This window comes from Stenella coeruleoalba (assembly GCF_951394435.1).
Source record: "Stenella coeruleoalba genome assembly, chromosome: 10".
NCBI classification, from domain to species: domain Eukaryota; kingdom Metazoa; phylum Chordata; class Mammalia; order Artiodactyla; family Delphinidae; genus Stenella; species Stenella coeruleoalba.
Genome location: NC_137156.1, coordinates 55,143,784 through 55,161,955, shown reverse-complemented (window position 1 = coordinate 55,161,955; position 18,172 = coordinate 55,143,784). Strand labels below are relative to the sequence as shown.

Sequence of the window (18,172 nt, the reverse complement as noted above, 5' to 3'; positions counted from 1 at the left end):
TCAAATGCTGGTGTCCTCCCTTAGTTGCAATGTGACCCAGATGGGATGATTTCTTTAGCTTTCCACATTTCCATTTCCCATCCTTAAAATGGAGATGGTTGTACTCTGAGTTACTGGGTGATTGTGGGGATTAAAGTGGGTGAATTCATGCAAAGTACCTAGAACACTACTTGTCACAGAGTGACCATCAGGTAAGTGCCAGCAATTACTCTCGGCAAAATTTTACAAGTGAGAAAATGGGTGGTCTAAAAGGTTAAGTAGCAGTTAACCTAGGGTCGTGCAATGCTGGATATTTTCAAATGACTCTAACACATTTATAATTGTTCTGGGGCCCATGGAATACAGCCTTGAGGTGGGAGGATGGATTCACTACCTTTTTAAGAGCATGCCAGATTTGGAGTTCTGTGACTGACTTAGTGCAAGAGTGCAGGGCTGCACCATTTTTGACATTCAAATGCATTCCCCCTTCTGAATGTGCAACTAAGTAGCAAAAATAATGTAGCAATTATTTTTGTGAAAATCAACCGAGTTAATATGAATAGATGGGTTTTTTTTTTTTTGGCTCGTGTGCTTCAGCCTCATATATGCACAGGAAGGAAGCGAGCTAATCATTTAAAAATGTTCTGGCTTATGTACAGTGAAAGAGGTGAGGATTTTCAAGAGCCCTCAAACCACCCCTTGTTCTGATTTCATCTGCCCAATAGTTCTCTTGGCCTTCTCCACTCAAGTTTGGAAAATATTGGTCACTACGATGGGCTACAACTAGTGCTGTGTACTCTGAATATCAGGGCCCCTGATTAGCATTCCTAACCAAGTGACTAGACTATTATAAATATTCTACTCTAATGACCCACCCCCATCACCATTCCTAACCAAGTGACTAGACTATTATAAATATTCTACTCTAATGACCCATCCCCATCACCTACAAGGTTTGCCCTGAGCTCAGGGACTCTAGAATTTTCTCCACACTCAAAATTCCAAGTTATTTTCTAATTCAGATCTGTGTCCTATGTGAAACTTTGCTTCTGATCTAACCCAACTCTTGCCTGGGACATAAATCTCATTTCCCCCTTGCTTCGGGTGCATCCCTTTTATATCCAAGATCAATCCTAAATAAACTTTCCTTGGACAGAGGTGAACACTCAGAATCTATTTGACTCTATTTGATTCCATTAGATTCAACTCAATTTAATTCAACACAATTCAAGTACTCTGAGCCCCTGCTTTGAGACCAGCCCTACTCAGGGCACCATTCTGCCTGACAAATGGAAGATAAAAATGCATAAGGATAAAATGTCACATATTCATATGAATCTTCTACCTTTCCTTTTCTCTCAACTTTAACTTCAAATAAACTCCATCTTCCCATTTTCTATTTTTTATTTTCCCCTAGAACAAGCTATCAGGCTTTTAAGAGTCCTTGTCACATAAAAGGCAAGGCTCTGGTTTGAGATATTACCAGAGATGTGACAATTGCTTTGGAAGCAGAGTTATAGCACTGCTTTCCCATGGGTGCCACGGGCAGTTTGATTTCTTCCACATATGTGTGAGAGAGTGTGTATGTGGGGGGGGGGGGGCTTTGCTTAACAAGTGTGGCTGTAAAAATTAAACTATATCAGTGTGCACCGAATATCATGTCAAATCTCACCTTTTAAGCTCTGCTCCTGCTTTGTGGGAAGTGGATCTAAAAAACAGCATATGCATGCATCCGTAGTGATCTGCACACACACTCCCACACTCCCACATTTGGATTTTCACTCAGAGCCTGTACGCTGGTAAATACAACGATACCACCTCTGCCAAATGTCTGCAACCCTGACATATGATATTACCGTGCCAGTTACTTCACCGGACATGGGACTTAACACAGCCACCGACACAGTGAGCTCTGTTAAATCTCCCCTTTTCCTTTCCTGGGGGAAGTGAGTGCCCATTAAGAAACCCCAAGGAGTCTGTGAGCTTCTCTGAGCCATCACTTGCTCCTTCAGCTGGCCGCCTCCCCAGCTCGGCCTTGTGCCTCTCTCTCAGGGCTGAGGCTGGTATGTGTGCCGCACTTGGTCAAACATCGCTCACTCAAACCGATGCTGGTGTGACAGCTTGGGATCAGGCTGAATTCTACATGGCACTTGTGCACCACTGTCGTTGGCAGTGAACTTCTGGCTGCCATCCAGTCAGTGACAGTTAAACCTAAGATGGCAGAGCAAAATGAAACGTAACCTAGAAGGTGTGTTCCATCACAGAAGGATATTGCAAGTCAAATACCTTTGGAAAACCCTGCCCTCAAAATTCCTCTGTTAGACAATAATGGTTCACCTAAGCCTATTAAAGGCTCTGGTAAGGTTTGCAATTAAAAAATCTGTTTAACCTTGCTTGATATTGTCCTCCAAAATCTTTGACCTTGGAACTCTCCACTGTACTCAGACAGCTCCCCAAACACATACTGAAACACACATCCCACACATAGTACCTGTCTTGGTCAGCTCAGGCTGCTATAAGGAAATACCACAGACTAGGGGGCTTGAACAACAGTTATTGATTTCTCATAGTTCTAGAGGCTGGGAAATCCAGGGTCAAGGTGGTGGCAGATTCAGTTCCTGGGGAGTGTCCTCTTCCTGGCTTGCAGAGAACTGCCTTCTAGGTGTGTCCTCATATGGTGGAGAGAAAGTGGCTCCAGTGCCTCTTCTTATAAGGGCACTAATCCCATCATAGGTGCCCCACCTCCATGACCTTATCTAAACTTAATTTCTTCCCAAAGTCCCCACCTCCAAAACCACCACATTGGCATTAAGGGCTGCAACATATGAGTTGTGTGGGGGGACACAAACATTCAGCCCATAACAGCACCCATTAACCAAGATTCTGTGTTAACAATACTTGTTGGAATTTTCCTAAAGCACATTTTCCTTAATGTCTTGAGGAGTATATATTGCTGTGACTAGAGTGCAGATTCTGGAGTCTACCAAAGCTTATGACCTTATAACAGAGTGAACTTCAGCAAATCTAAAAATAGTGACTCTCTTCTAAGGTTATTGCAAGAGTTAAATATAACAAAAGAACTAAGAGCAATGCCAGGCTCCTCACTAGTAGGTAATGAATGTTAATTGTCGTTAATTTCCTGGGTAGACTAAATTTTAGGGAATGTTACACCAAATTATTCTTGCTGGTCACAATGTTCAGTTTTTCTCCTGTACTGAGTCAATTTTGGTTTCTCATTCTCAAGCTTCTACCAAAATGAGGTCTATTATCAGTATTAAGCCCAGCATTTATATTTTTTTATCAGCAAGGCAGCCAATGTAGTGATCCTCTGTGAACCTAGCTACAAACGTATCATGCTCTGACTCTAGCTGGGATGTTACTGGGCAAGAAGCACAAGAGCTCAGCTCATGCAGTGTCACCTGGGTTCCTCTCTACTTGTCTTGCATTTTGAATTAATACTCTTGGGAAAATGGAGGAGGGGATGTCTAGGGCTCTGGACAACCCTGAGAAGCTCAAACCTTGCTGCCCTGAGATAAAGGAGAAGGAGAGACGGGCCTTGTTGGGTCTGTTGTCTTATAAGCCCCATCTTTGGGGAAGTGATTGGCACAACAATATATGTCAGCTTTGAGGGAAGGGAATCCTCAACCGCTAACTGAGATCACTCAGAACTTGTTGCAAAAATAAATAAAAACAAAAAGCAAACAAAGAGCCCCCACCCCGCCAAAAAAAAAAAAAAAAACCCAAAACACCCTGCAAACAATCAACCCAAACAAAAGCTTCCCAATTTAGACTCTGGGCTTAGCAGCCCTTGTGTGCTGCCTTGAGATTTTCAATGTCATAGAAAAGTAGGAGGTTCTTTTACTACCTGGCTTGTAAGAGCCAATAGGAGAGGCCTCGCCTATTCTTTGAATAATTCTGGTATCTGCTAGCTTAAGCCAGATTTAGACTGGCCTTATACTAGGTGAAAAGTGAGACTGGACATATAACAGGAGAAGGTGGGATGGCAGGGCCTGGACTGGGTCAGGCAAGTGAGGCACCTGGGTATAAAATTTAAGAGTGTATCAAAAATAATAATCAATAATTTTAATGTAATATTTAAAAAAATAACAATTCATGTAAAAAATTTATGATGAACCAAATAACAAAATTTTAAGACAAGATCAGCATTACTGAATTTTCCTTTTGCCTTGGACTCTAATATGTGAGCAGGAATATGTGAGTGATAGGGAAAGATTAGGTCAGCAAGGAAAATTAATGGACAATTTCCATAAGACTATCTTATATTTCTCAAGATTAGCAAAACTCAATCTGTATCTAACAGTAAAAATAGTAACTGAATATCTTTCTAATTGTCTTAAAGCAAGATCAACATTAAAGATTTCTATAAGCAAAGAGAGGGTTTGGGGCAGAGAGGAAGAAAGATTTATTGGATACCTGTTATTGTTTTTTGATTCCATAATTTGATACTTTATTACTATTTGATTGCTGGGGGAACTGAGCTTGGAGAGTAAAGTCCAAACTAAAAGCTAATATAGGGATAAAGGTAAAATTTACGACAGATCTGCTTTGCTCCAAAACCCGTTTTTTCCTCCACGCTACTTTGTGTGTGCCCTGGTTATTTGTAAGGCGATAATAGCACTAATTCCTGCCACTTTTATTAGGGCATAATGTAAGTGAACTACATTTACTTTAACTACAAAAACACTACCAAAATATAAGGTTCATTTAGTCTTTAATTCATTCATTACCTATTTATTGGGTACCAGGAAGTCAACTATTTTGATCTGGAATATTGCAGAGAGCAATAAAAAGAGCCTGCCCTTTGGACTTCAAGTTTTCATAGATTTGCAGATTTTGAACACTTGAGTGTTCTCAATTCTTGTACTTCATGTCAGAAATGAAAATGTGGCTGGTTTATTTCTGGTATACACTGTCTGGAATTGCTTAGGAAGGCAGGTAAATTATTCTTTAGATAATTGTCCAAATTTTTGCTTCTCCTCTGCTATCAGAGATATGACCCACAGGTACAAACAAAGCATCTTATCTTAGAAGCCCTATTTTTTTTCTTTTGGTTCCTCAGTTTACCAAATATAAGATGTCTACAGGTAGGGAGACTTGACATTCTGCACGGCTATTTCTAGAATGAGTAGACAGACTTCATTCTCGACCTCATGGCAACTGGACATTGAATCCTGGCGTCAGAAGAAGAGCACTGTGTTCCCTGAGCTTGTTTTAAGTTCAAGGGCATGGCAGGATTCCAAGAAATGCTGCTTCAGTTCTTCAGTTGGATAACTTAATTATATTTAATAACATATGCCAGCACATTTGAAGTGCGGTCTTTTATAGTGAATATTGCTGGTAGGTAGTTTATTATTTATTAATCTAATAACTTAAAATTCCACGATAAAAGCCTTAGTACAAGAGATTGTCTACCCTTGCCCGAATAATTACTAATGGGATGTTAATAGCTGTTATACTGGTAACAGGTCTATTAAATTATGTAGACTGAAATTGCTTTGGTGACCTCAGGTGAGCAGCTCTCTGGGAATGGAGATATACTTGAGCAAGCAGAAGCAAAATCACAGTGCTCAGATAGGTTCTTTTAAATACAATATCTCCCCTGATAGGAGTGTTCAAATGAAGAGCAGAGTTTATATGAGAGTCTGGACCTTGATGTGCTTTTTGGGAATGTACCGTGCGAGGAGGTACAGCAATACTGTAGAGAAGTCAAAGCATAGGCATCGACATCAGATAATGTGTCTCTAAATCTGCATTTCTTCACTTCCAAGACAGTCTGCTAAAACTTGGGCAAGCAATTTGACCTCTCTGAGCTTTGCTGTTCTTAAATGAAAAATATAGTTATGATATCAAACCCACAGTGTTGAGAGAGCTAAATGAGATCACACATATATGATGAAAACATATTAATGAGAACTTACTCAGAGATGTTCTCCTCCTTAAATTTGCCAAAGAGAATGTTTCAGTTGCTAATCCAACTTCCTGGTTTTAGACCCCCTTCTATAGAGTTCATCTCTGCCAAAGAAACCTTTTGCGATGCAGCAGAAGCCAAAAAGAACTGGACCTAAGACTCAGGAGTAAGATGGGAAGAACTTAGGAAAGAAGTTAAGTCAATAAGTAAAAAAAGTAGAGGTGGAAAGAGATTGTAGAAGGAGAGTCTGGAGAATGTGGGAAGGTCAAGAGCTGAGGAAGTGAGAAATGGAGGTACCAGAAGTTTCCATTTGTGCCCTTTGAGAGACTGGAATAAAGAAATGGGTTCTGGGACTTCCCTGGCAGTCCAATGGTTAAGGTTCTGTGCTTCCACTGCAGGGGGCATGGGTTCAATCCCTGGTTGGGGAACTAAGATCCTGCATGCCATGTGGTGTGGCCAAAAAGAAAAAAAAAAGAAAAATTGGGTTTCTCATTTCATTTTGTTTTATTTTAGACTGTTGAGTTCTGAAGTTTTACACATGACCTTATTGAAGAAACTATCCAGAGGTCCTAGATTTCAAATGATTATATATGTACAGTGATTATTACAGAATATGGGACATAGGAAATAATGAATAAATTAGAATGTTTATAATAATAACTACAAAAACAATGATGAGGATGATGATAATTATAATCATTATCATATCTGAAATGAAATGTCCATCATTAGAGATGCTCATGATTGGAGCATTTAGGAGAAATGATATTTAGTTATCCCTTTCTTCTGCAGAAATATATTTAATTAGAAAAAATACTGGAGGAGCTTTCCAGTTTTGATAAGATGGAAAATTAACATGTGCTGCTGGCCTCCTCCCCTTACATCAACCCTAGAAAAATTAGGGAAATAAAAGGATGAGAGTCTTTGGGAGAAATGTGGAGCCATCCTCACTCTCTGTGTGTGTGTGTGTGTGTGTGTGTGTGTGTGTGTGTGTGTGCGCGCGCGCGCACGTGTGTGGTGGAGTGGGCTGTGGACTTGAGGCGGTGGAGAAGCCAGGCATTTAAGGAGTTGTTTCCTGGCCTTTTCCCACATAAACTGCATTGGCCAGGCTGCTGGCGCTGAGTGGTTGATAAGAAAGCAGCACAAAATAACTGTTGGGGTGGAGGGCTGATAGAAACAACTCTTGAGGATTCATTACTTTAGCCCTTTCCCTCCAATTCCCGTGGCTGAAGGATTACAGCTGTGGATAAATATCTCTTCATAATACATTTTTTCCCTAAAAACTTCAACGTGATTTCCTGACTGGCATAGTTGCCTGTGAGTGTTGACAGTATGGAGGAATATCCAAGTCATTCCGTTGTGTCTCGGGTTCAACCCTTGTCCTCAGCTGGGATGCACACCAAGGCCAGAACTTAGACCTATCGCATTATACATTATCATGGAGCTAGTATCCCAGGCCCAAATGACTAGACACCTGAAAGTTACAGACACTGTGCAAAAAAAGAAAATCAAATAGATGACTATTTAAAATAAGTACAATAAATATACTCCCAAAGGGGAAAATATTGGCAACATGAAGTTGGGAAGAAAAGTCTTAAATTAGAAACAAGTAGAAATATTTTGGTATCAAATACTCAGCAGATAAAATAGAATAGTCAATAGATGGTATAAATACCAGAAGGACACAGATGAAACTTGGGTTACTAAGGTGAAAGACAAGATGAAAGAATTTTTTTAGAAGATAGCAGTTCATGATAAAAGGAAAGCCAGGGAGAATCAAAGTAGAAGTGTTAAAAACTAAATAATGTTCCAGGAGCCCAAAAACTGGAAGGTAGGAAATATCTGATCAAAATAAATTTATCACAACTTAAGAAAGGTTTAAAAAAAAAAAAGTAAGATTGAAGTGACTCTGGAATGCTAACCAGGACTAACAAGGAGAAATGCACATAATGAAGTGGAACCCAGAACAAAGAAAACACAAGGAATATTCTAAAAGCTTTCAGAGAGAATGGAGACCAAGTACCAAGAAACAAAAATGAGACTGGCATCATATTTTTTAACAGAGCCCTTCATACTCTGCCACCTTCTCTGCCACCTCTGGTCACTACTGTGCACTGTCACTTACTCTTGAATCCGAGCTGGTCTTAGTGACTCACAACCAATAAAATGTGGCAGAAGTGACACTGTTTCTTCCAAGACTAAGTCAAAAGAAGTCCAGAAGCTTCTGTTTTGATGATGCTCCAGATCTTCCCTCTCCAAAGCCAGTCCCCACGCTGAGAGAAACTCAAGCCCCATGTAGGAGCTCTGGCCAGGAGTCTCAGGTAAGCCAAGCCTTCCAGTAATCCCCTCATCGCACCAAACTGATGAGTGAAGAACCCATCAGGAAGTGGATCCCTCAGCCCCAGATCTTTCAGCCCCTAGCCTTTAGAGTCATCTCCAGCTGTTAGGGTCATCCCCAGCTGTAGAGTCATCCCCCACCATCAGGGTCACCCCCAGTTGTCACAGTCATCCCAGTTGAGGCTCCAGACATTGTGGGGAAGAAAAGAGCCACCTTCATTGTATCTTCGTGAATTTCTGACCTACAGAATCCATGAGCATAAAAATTTAAATGTTTTTTTTTTGTCACTGTGTTTTAGGATTGTTAGACAGCAACAGATAACTGGAACACCTGGAGTATTCCTTCTCAAGAGCCACTTTTTAGCAGATGTAAAGAAACTCAAGTAGGCCTACTCTATTTCATTCATATATTCATTTGTTCATCCCCCCAAATATTTATTAATTATCTACCATTTGTCAAACACTGCCGGAAGTGCAAAGGATAAAATGGTGTGCATTACTGAGCTCATAGATATTATAGCCGTTTCTGAATTTGAGGGAAATAGAGTTTGAGTGAGAGCTGCAGCCTTGCATGGCATATACACAGTCTTACACACACACACACACACACACACACACACACACACACACACACACTCACATACAGTTAATACAGTATTGCATGTCATATAGTCATAAATCAAATAAATGAAATCATTAATGAAAAAATAAAAATAGATGAATATTGGAATGTCTCTCTACTCTCTGCCTTTTTAAATCTTAAATTCTTTTTATAAGAGAGCTAGCAACACTCATACCCTTGCACACAAGCTTCTGTGAGCACACAAACATACACACACAACACATATATATCTTGCCTTCTTAAATATGTACATTATACACAATGAGCTAACTGCATTCCCTGAACAACAATGAAGTTCTTGATCAAGAGTAGATAATTACATCAATAATACTAATGAAGGGGACTTTTTTTTCTTACAATAGCATATTCAAGCTCAACCATGGAGAACTCCAAAAGCAAATTCTATAAATTACTGAGATTCAAAACATTCTGGAGCTGACATTAACTTTTGAGCTTGCTGAATCCAATCCCTTTACTTTACAGCTGGAGCAATGGAGCCCCAGCAGGCAGTGGAACCAGATGGGTCATGCTATCAGCGGTGGTGCCAAGCAAGCTAAACTCTGTGAGGTCGGCTGAGGTCCCGTGTAACCCAGAGGAATCCTGGCATGAATTTCAAATCCTCTTCTCAATTCTGGCACTGATTCTGGTATCCATATGTCTCTGCATACATAGAAGCTGAGGCAGAGAAATGCATGAGAATTGCCAAGGTCCTAGAATCCTGAAAATAGTTGCTATATCCTGTTGCCATGACAACCCACTCAGGAAAGTACCTAGGTGCCAGACTTAGATTATTTTTTTCTTTCTGGGTCCCAGAGGAATACCAGAGTGAAATGATAACTCTTTTATTGCTACCTGGAGAGAGGCCTTCTGCCCTGTATAGCTTTCTACGATACCCCAGGGATGGTAACTGATGCAACTCTGGCTGGTTTTATTTTCTTTGGAGACAAAGGTCTCTGATGATGGTTGTGTCCTGAAAAAATAAGGTGCTTGTATAAGCTAACATGTCTATGAAAATTTGTGATTTCTTTAGTCCCGACTTCCACTGTATTTTTGAGGCTCCCTGCTTTATATCCCCCCTACTTGTTTTCCACCAGAGCATCTGCTCCTTCCTGCAGAGGAAACATTTGTACTGTTCAAATGGTTGGACTATGAGTCACTGATTAAGCATGAGGGACTTTTCTGAACGATGCTGAGCAAGGCCTTAATTAAAAGGGAGGAAGAAGTTCTGATGGGTGGGAGCAAGGCTGGGGTGTTTAGAACCATGCAAAGTGCCAGCTTCTCCCTGGCGGCCACTCGATCCTTCTGGCAGGAAAGCATCATCCACATGTAGGATCTACAAGATGAACATCATCTGAAAGTTCCTAGAACTGCATCTAGGATGCAGTTAGCATGGTAGGATGCTACCAGAACCATGTACCTGAATGCTGGAATAAGATAATGATCACCAACACTCGCACTGTGCTTCCTCCGTGTCAGACACTATTTTAAGCACTTTCCTATTTTAACCCACTAACTCCTCACAATAACTCAGTGAGGTAGGTTCTAGAGAGGTAACATTCCAGGCATGGTAACTGATGCAACTTGGCTGGTTTTATTTGCTCTAGAGATAAAGTCTCTGATGACTAGTGTGTCATGAAAAATGATGGGCTTGTATGTATAAGCTAACCAGATCATGGACGCCCCAGCTAAATGAGTGGCAACTCCAGGATTCACATTCAGGCAGAGTTTGCTCTTACCCAGCATGCCTTATCATCTCTGCTGACATGTAATTGTCTATCCAATTGGCACTGGATGGCAATCACATTGCTAGATCACCACTTGTTCAAATAGGTCACCACTTCCATATTCTCTGCCCTTCTCCAAAACGCCTTTGGCCACCATCTCTTTTTCCCCATATTCCATATCACTGCCTTAGTTAAGGTACTGAGTCTTTCTCACCTGGGCAATCAAACAGCAACATGTCGTATCTCTCTGCCACTCATGTTGGCTTTGTTCAATCCATTCACCACAATGCAGCCAAAAAGATTCTCTTAGAAATATCTCAGATCTTTTTTCACTTCCATTTAAAATACAGGGCTTCTCCGTCCTTTCCTGGATCTCACACCTTTAGCAGACTATGCTCACGTCTTAGGCATACTTCTGCCACAATTAGGGTTTTCACTATTTTAATCATCTATTTGTTCTGGTTTAACTGTGACCTAATACAAGACAGAAGTTTTGCTTTTTATGCATGTTTCTCCACTTCCTAAAACACTTCCTTGCACATAGTAAACATACAAGAAGGTAAAGAAAGCTGAATTAATGGCTATCGAATTAAAATGCTTAATTAGGCCTTGGTGTTCATGTTAGGAAGCTGCCATGAAACATTCCCTATTGTATTTACGTCTAATTATGAAATTGCCATTATAAAGCATGTATTCATCTCACAGAACAATTAAAGAACTCGAATCTGACAGCCACAATTAGTATAGTACTCTGGGGACAAAATTTTTTCAATCAGAAAACAAATGGCTTTCAGTCTCAACCCAGGAATCACTGTCAGAAGCATGTTTTTGTTTTTGAAAATTAATGCCTGCTTCTCTTTAAGTACCAAAAACCACGGTCATTCTACTGGGAAACACCACTGTAACTGCTTTGAATGCACATGATCCATTAATGTCATATGTCATAATATGCCTCGTTAGAGAACACTGTTTCAGAGTCTCATAATCAGCCATGTTTGCTGAGAATACAAAGTATTGGGAACCATGTATTACATAGTTTAGTGAGGAATGCACAGGAAATGCTTTCACTTTCTTAAAGAAAATCTCTTCATTTCAGTTGATGACACCTTCTCTCCCGCCATATAATCTATCATCATGGGTTTTCCTTTTTCTTCCTCAATTACCATATTCAATAGCTTAAAAGACTGTTGAATCCATCTCCTCCTCATCTGCATTGCTACTACTTCTGCTCTTGCCTTGCCATCTCTTAACAGAAACTGCAACATCCTCTTCATTAATTTTCTTGCCTCCTGTCTTAGCCCTTCACAATGCCTTCAGAGTATTCTATCTAAAAAGCAAAACTTATCATGCCATTTTCTTTTTTCTTTTTTTTTTTTTTGGCGGTAGGCGGGCCTCTCACTGTTGTGGCCTCTCCTGTTGTGGAGCACAGGCTCCGGACGCGCAGGCTCAGCGGCCATGGCTCATGGGCCCAGCCGCTCCGTGGCATGTGGGATTTTCCCGGACCGGGGCACGAACCTGTGTCCCCTGCATCGGCAGGCGGACTCTCAACCACTGCGCCACCAGGGAAGCCCCCATTTTCTTTTTTTAAAAAACTTTTTAAATTGGAGTATAGCCGATTAACAATGTTGTGACAGTTTCAGGTACATAGCAAAGGGACTCAGCCATACATATATATGTATCCATTTTCCCCCAAACTCCCCTCCCATCCAGGCTGCCACATAACATTGAGCCATGCCATTTTCTTATTTAAAACCCTTTGAACACCCTCCACGATCCAAGTTCTGTCATGTGGCATTCAAAGCCTTCTACTATTTGACTAACAATTATAGAGTATTTATTGGGTGTCAGGCACTGTTCTAAGCACTAGATATATTAACTCATTGATTCTCATAACACTCCTAGGAGGGAAGTATTATTTGATCACTAACTTACTTTCAAATTTCAAAACTTGCCATTCCCACTACATATTGTATATATGTAATGTGGTTTATAGTTCATGAGATTTTATTCGTATTTCTTCCTCTGCTTAGTATGACTTCCATTTGCTTCCCATTTCATCTTCTTAACTGGCTACTCATCATTTACAACTCATTTCAGGTATGTTATTAGCTCCCCTAAAACCTGTTTTTCCCTTTCTCCCAAAGGTGGGAAAAGAGTCTTTGTCTAAACTCCCATAACACTTTACATAAAATCTGAACGATATTCACACGCTGAATTGTCATCACCTCTTTATGGACATATAATTAGTCTGAGTCTCCAAGGACAGGGACTATGTTTTATCTGTATCTACATTTGTATTCCACCCATTCCCAGCAAATGCCCACTGGATGCCTACTGAATAGAATGGGTACTTTCCTGCATATTCATGAAAAGGAATATTTACATGGTAAATATGATTGACCACTAGTGTAAAAAGTATGTCGGCAGGGGTGGGAAAGAAAAGGAGTTAGGGATTAAAGTAGAGGAACTGGTTCAAATCAGGTAAAAGTCATGAAAAGCCATATTTTTGAGGCAAGTTTTAAAATAAAAGAAACAGATAAAAGAGAGAAAGAGAAAAAAATTACTCCAGTGGCTAGTTTTCTGTGAGGTATTTGGAAGATGTTATTTGGAAAAATGGAAATAAAATAGATTTTACCAAGGTATAGAGAAAATATTTGGAAGAATAGTTGTATTGAAATAACCAAGTGGTGAAGTATCTTCAATAGTAGCCATAGGAGAATTAGTGTTATTACAGGCAATATGGTGCCACTTAAGTTCTTGCACCAGGCAGGAGACTGACTAAGAAGGCAATTAAGAAAGATCATTAAGCAGCTGTCAGGTAGATTAGACATTAAAGATTATAGGAACAAGGAGAACAGACAAGAATCTATTGCAGACTGTAAAAATAAATTGTGGTATACTTATATGACAGAATATTATAGAGCAGTGAAAAAAAAAACGAACTGGAACTATATATACATCACAATGGAAGAATTGCCAAAGAATAATTCTGAGAGCAAAAACAGCACGACAACATTTACATAAAATGTAAAAAAATCAGTTATTTTTAAGGAAACAAATATGAACAAATGTTTATACTTTAATGTTGAAAAGTCATGTATGAGAAAGGAAAAGAATAAATTCAGGAGATCAGTTGTTATTTATAGAAAAAGAAAGAATACGCTTGCAGAACTGTACACAAGGGTCTTCAACTTTTTTCTACTGTTTTGTTTCTCACCCTCAACGGTGTGCATATTAGGTATTTAGTCTCAATATGCTTTATATGGCAGACATATTTTATAATAGTAATAAATAGTCAGAATACAATGGAAATGTATTTTAATATATTCTATTGCAAATACAGCTGTGGGTAGAAAGGGAAAGAAAAGATCCATGAATTATTATAAGGGAACAAAGGAGTTAAGATCTTTAATGAAGCATTTCAGGTCAACAAAAGTAAAGAAGAATGAAGACAGTAGAACCACTTAGGCAACTGACATCTTGGTGAGACAGTTTCATATTCCTAGTAGAGTTATGACATTTAGATATAAAGATATTTTAGAGACAGCAAGGAACATACAACTGTTGAAAGAAAATTGGATATAATCTGAGCACAGGCAATAGCTGAAAACATGTGAGTAGTGAGTTCATTGAGGGACAGAAGAAGAAAACCAAAGGGCCTTGAAACGCTGCGGAGTTAGTGAGCCTGGCTGAAAGGAAAGCCGGCAAAGAAAAAGTGTGTTTATTTGTTGGCAAGGGCTCCAGAGAGAAGTCAGCTCTTTATTGAGTTCGAACATAAGGCGAAATACCCAAGAATGTAAGCCTTTCATCACATTTTGTTTCATCTGTCACTGTATTTACTTTCCCTTGAGAATTTAAATGGAGAGAGATCTGAGTGAATTTGAAATTTGCTATTTTATAATGTTAAGTCTAAAGCTTCTAAATAGTTTTGAAAAATCATCAGGTCGGTTAGAGATTTATTTAGAACACTTTAAAATGCGCCTGTCTCTTAAGTTTCAAGCCACTCTTCCCTCTTCTACACATTATCACCTACATTTGACTTTCAATAAGAATAAGAAAACTATGATTGTCACTAATATGTGTTGGGAGGTTTCTATATGACAAGAAAAGCACAAAACTTGTATATAGATGATCTCATCTAACCCTCACAACTTTATAATCAAGGATTTATTTAATCCACAACTGCTTTTTAGCAATCGGTTTCTATTATGTGCAGACACTGTCCTAGGTGCTGAAAATAATTCCTGCCCATACGGAGCTTATATTCTTGTGGGAGGAGAGACCATAAATAAAATAAATTAGTATAATATAACATACAGTTTTATTATATTTGTATTGACACAAATAATGAGGGAAAGGGGGTTGAAAGTTCATGGGGGTGGTGTTTAATTTTAAGTAGGACGATCAGAGAAGGTCTCATTGTGCCACTGATTTTATTAAAGCCTGGAGGATATAAAGAAGTCAATGGTAATAATGATATCGGAAGTGAACTCACAGCAGAGGGAATGACAAGAACAAAAGCTTATACCCCAACAGCATGAAGCCTGATTGTCTGGGGTGTGACCTCAGGGCAGGGAGAGTAGTAAGAAATGGGCTTGCAGGAGACGGCGGGGGTGGGGGGTGGGTGGGGGGGGTGGGGGGTGGGGGTGCGTGGAGACGAATCCTGGAGAGGCTTGGAAGCCCTTTCAGGGAATGGTGCCTTTACTTTTAGTGAGGCTCCATCAGGCTCTGAGCAGAGGAGTGGCCTGATTTGAGTTCTATTTTAGCAAGATCAGTACAGGAAACAAGGGCAGACATAGCAGTGCCCAGGGAGGGGGCAAGTGGGAGTTGCTGATGACTTAGACCAGGGTGGGAGCTGTGCAAGCTGGAAGAAGTGATATTCTTCTGGCACAAAATGTTTTGGTTGTGATGGGAATAGGAAATTGCTCATTAATGCATATGTGATTTTGAGGCTAGCATGCTTGTAAGGTCCTATCTGATGGATTAAGTACTCTTTTTTTCTTTCTTTAAACCATTGGGAAACCATCATTTGTTCCACATGCTATGGCTACACTGCATGCAATGACCTCCATCTGTTGCATATAGATCATTGCACAGTAGATTCCTTTCTATTCTTTTTTTTCATTAGACAACTGCAATAAAATTAATTCTAGTGGCTGGTTACACTGCCATTTTTATGATGTCAAAACCATGTCTCACTTTACTAAAGAAGTTAAACAGGAAAGTCTGATCTTGTGGAACTATCCTTCTATGGTGAACTATCACTGCATAAATAAGAATATGTTGCTGATAATTTAATACAGTTGCAGATCTGGGGTGAATTTGATCAAGTTGACATTAAAACATGCCCTACTAGTGTCAGTCAGGTTTGTCTGCCTGCATATCAATAGATAAGTATTGTTACTGTGGATATTCACTTGGCATCAAGATAATCACAAATACCAATCAAATGTAGTTACTAGAGTTATGAGGTCACCCCTGGTAATAAACTGGCCAGATGGATGATCCAGGATATCCCTTTATATCTTTTTAGACTAAATTCCACAGAAAATATAAAAATAAATTATAGTGCTAAGTTCAGATAATGATAAATATCTTACTGGCTCTTATAAAAGCAACACGATATTTTGTTATGATATGATTCTTTCTTCTCAGAAAGCAGTTGCTATATTAGTCATATATCACTCCAATCATACTATGTAACAAATTACCTCCAAAACTCAGGAGCTTGAAGTAGCAATCCTTCATTTCAGTGGATCTGCAGCACCTGAGGATCTGCTCCCCTTGGCAGGGCTTAGCAAGGCGGCTCTGCTTCAAGTTGCAGGTCAGCGAGTGAGCTAGGAAATACTGTTCCCTGTGTGTTTATCCTCCTTGAACAGGGGGCTAGTCAAGGCACCTTCTTCTCAGTGATGGCAAGAGTGCAGGAGAGCTGACCAACCTGAAAAGTTCAAGCAGGGGTGAGCTACAGCTGGTTGTACTTATTTACAGAGGTTGACTGTTGTATTTTTAGCCTTTTGTGAGTTGGTTGTTAAAAACAGCCATTATTAAAATTTAAATGATAATAAGTCACAATTAAATACATTACATTGTAACAAAGAGAAACAAAGATAAATATTTAAAATGTATCACTTTCTCATTATGTTTCTACATTCTCTTGGTATCTAGAATCTTAAGGTTATTTAGGTCTATTCTGTCTGTATGGTAGAAATACTACAAATGGTTATGTCTGTATGTCTCTTCCCAGCATTGCACTCACCAGTGTCTCCCAGGTAGCTTGAAAGTGGCAATAGTGGGAGTATTGATACCATGGAAATTAGCAAATGCAACAAATCAGAACGTTTCTCCTCATGTTGTTAACAACTGATTCTCCACCCACGGCGTTTAATAAATTGACAGTTGGTTGTTGAACATTTTTAAGGAGAGCATTCATTTCAAGCCTTTGCTTGAATCAGGTCTGCAAATATCCCATCAGCCGAAATCAAGCAGTAATGAAACACGTTCTACCTTTAGTCAAAAGACTGCAAAAGGACTCAAAGGTACATCCAGGAAGAGGGATAAATTGTGGAAGTTCAATCCACCACAGTTAGGAAAAGGCACAAAAGCCATGTGGACAGGGAAGTCAGTGTTTCCCTGTATGAGTGAGTATAGATAACTTTGATTTTCCTCAAAAGCGACTATTCCTCATTATTGCTAACATTTCTTAGAGAAAATATTTAAAATTGACAATTTGGATTACAAAATAGATTCTTTTCTATTTGTACTTATAAAACACTGTTTAATTATGATGGCAGACAAACTTGAATAAGCTGGCAAGAGTTGCTTGTTTGTGATTCCTGAACTCTGATAAGCATAATTCCTAGTAAATTTTATTTCATTCTGAATCTATCATGTTCCACCCAAACCCTGACTCTTTCAAGATACTGCAAAGCTGACATGGTCTACGAGAAAAAACCTCTAAGCTTAACTCCATGAATTTAATAGTCTTACTTTCCTTACATGAAGATTTGTCTGTTAATTGGAACTAGTATTCCCAGCTAGTATTTTGTTTTCTGAACAAAAGGAGGAGGACATCTTAAAAATTGCAGTGGAAGTCAAGGCAAACCATAATTTACATTTCAGAATATAAATGCCCCAGGGAAGCCTTCTTCCTCTGCTGCCTGGAACTTTGATTGGCATTTCAATAGGACTCAACCAAATTGGAGGTTGGTCCCAGGAAACCCATCCTCATGGTTTCCAATGACTGTACTTCCAGGCATCTGATCTGAGAAAATAATGTCTCTGAGATCAGGACTTTAAGAAGTTCAGACATCCATGAAAGCCAATGAGAGCCAGAAAAGGAACCCAAGGAAGAGAGCAAGGACATAGGTCCTAAGGATTTGCATTAATAGATGTTTCACTCTGGAGATCAGATGTATTTCTAATTCAAGTTAATTCTGCTGGTATGGTTGTCAATAAAATGGCAAAGAGCAAATACATATCCCAGTCCTACCTCAATACTCATCCTCTCCAGAGATAATTATCTTCCATAATCTCTCTTTAAAGCATTATAAAAATGGCATCTTCTTGGATATATAAAATTCC

At 39.4% G+C, this 18,172-nt stretch overlaps 1 protein-coding gene across 14 annotated transcripts in view; it reads right to left on the bottom strand.

The window, feature by feature from the left end:
- The window catches only part of ARPP21 (cAMP regulated phosphoprotein 21), a 1,021,360-nt gene that overhangs the window by 236,224 nt on the left and 766,964 nt on the right, over nt 1–18,172 (bottom strand). For all 14 annotated transcript variants that reach the window (XR_013830175.1, XR_013830176.1, XR_013830177.1 and 11 more), the window contains one exon: nt 16,303–16,529. The gene's annotated coding sequence lies outside the window, so the exon portion shown is untranslated. The remainder of the gene's footprint in view (nt 1–16,302; nt 16,530–18,172) is intronic.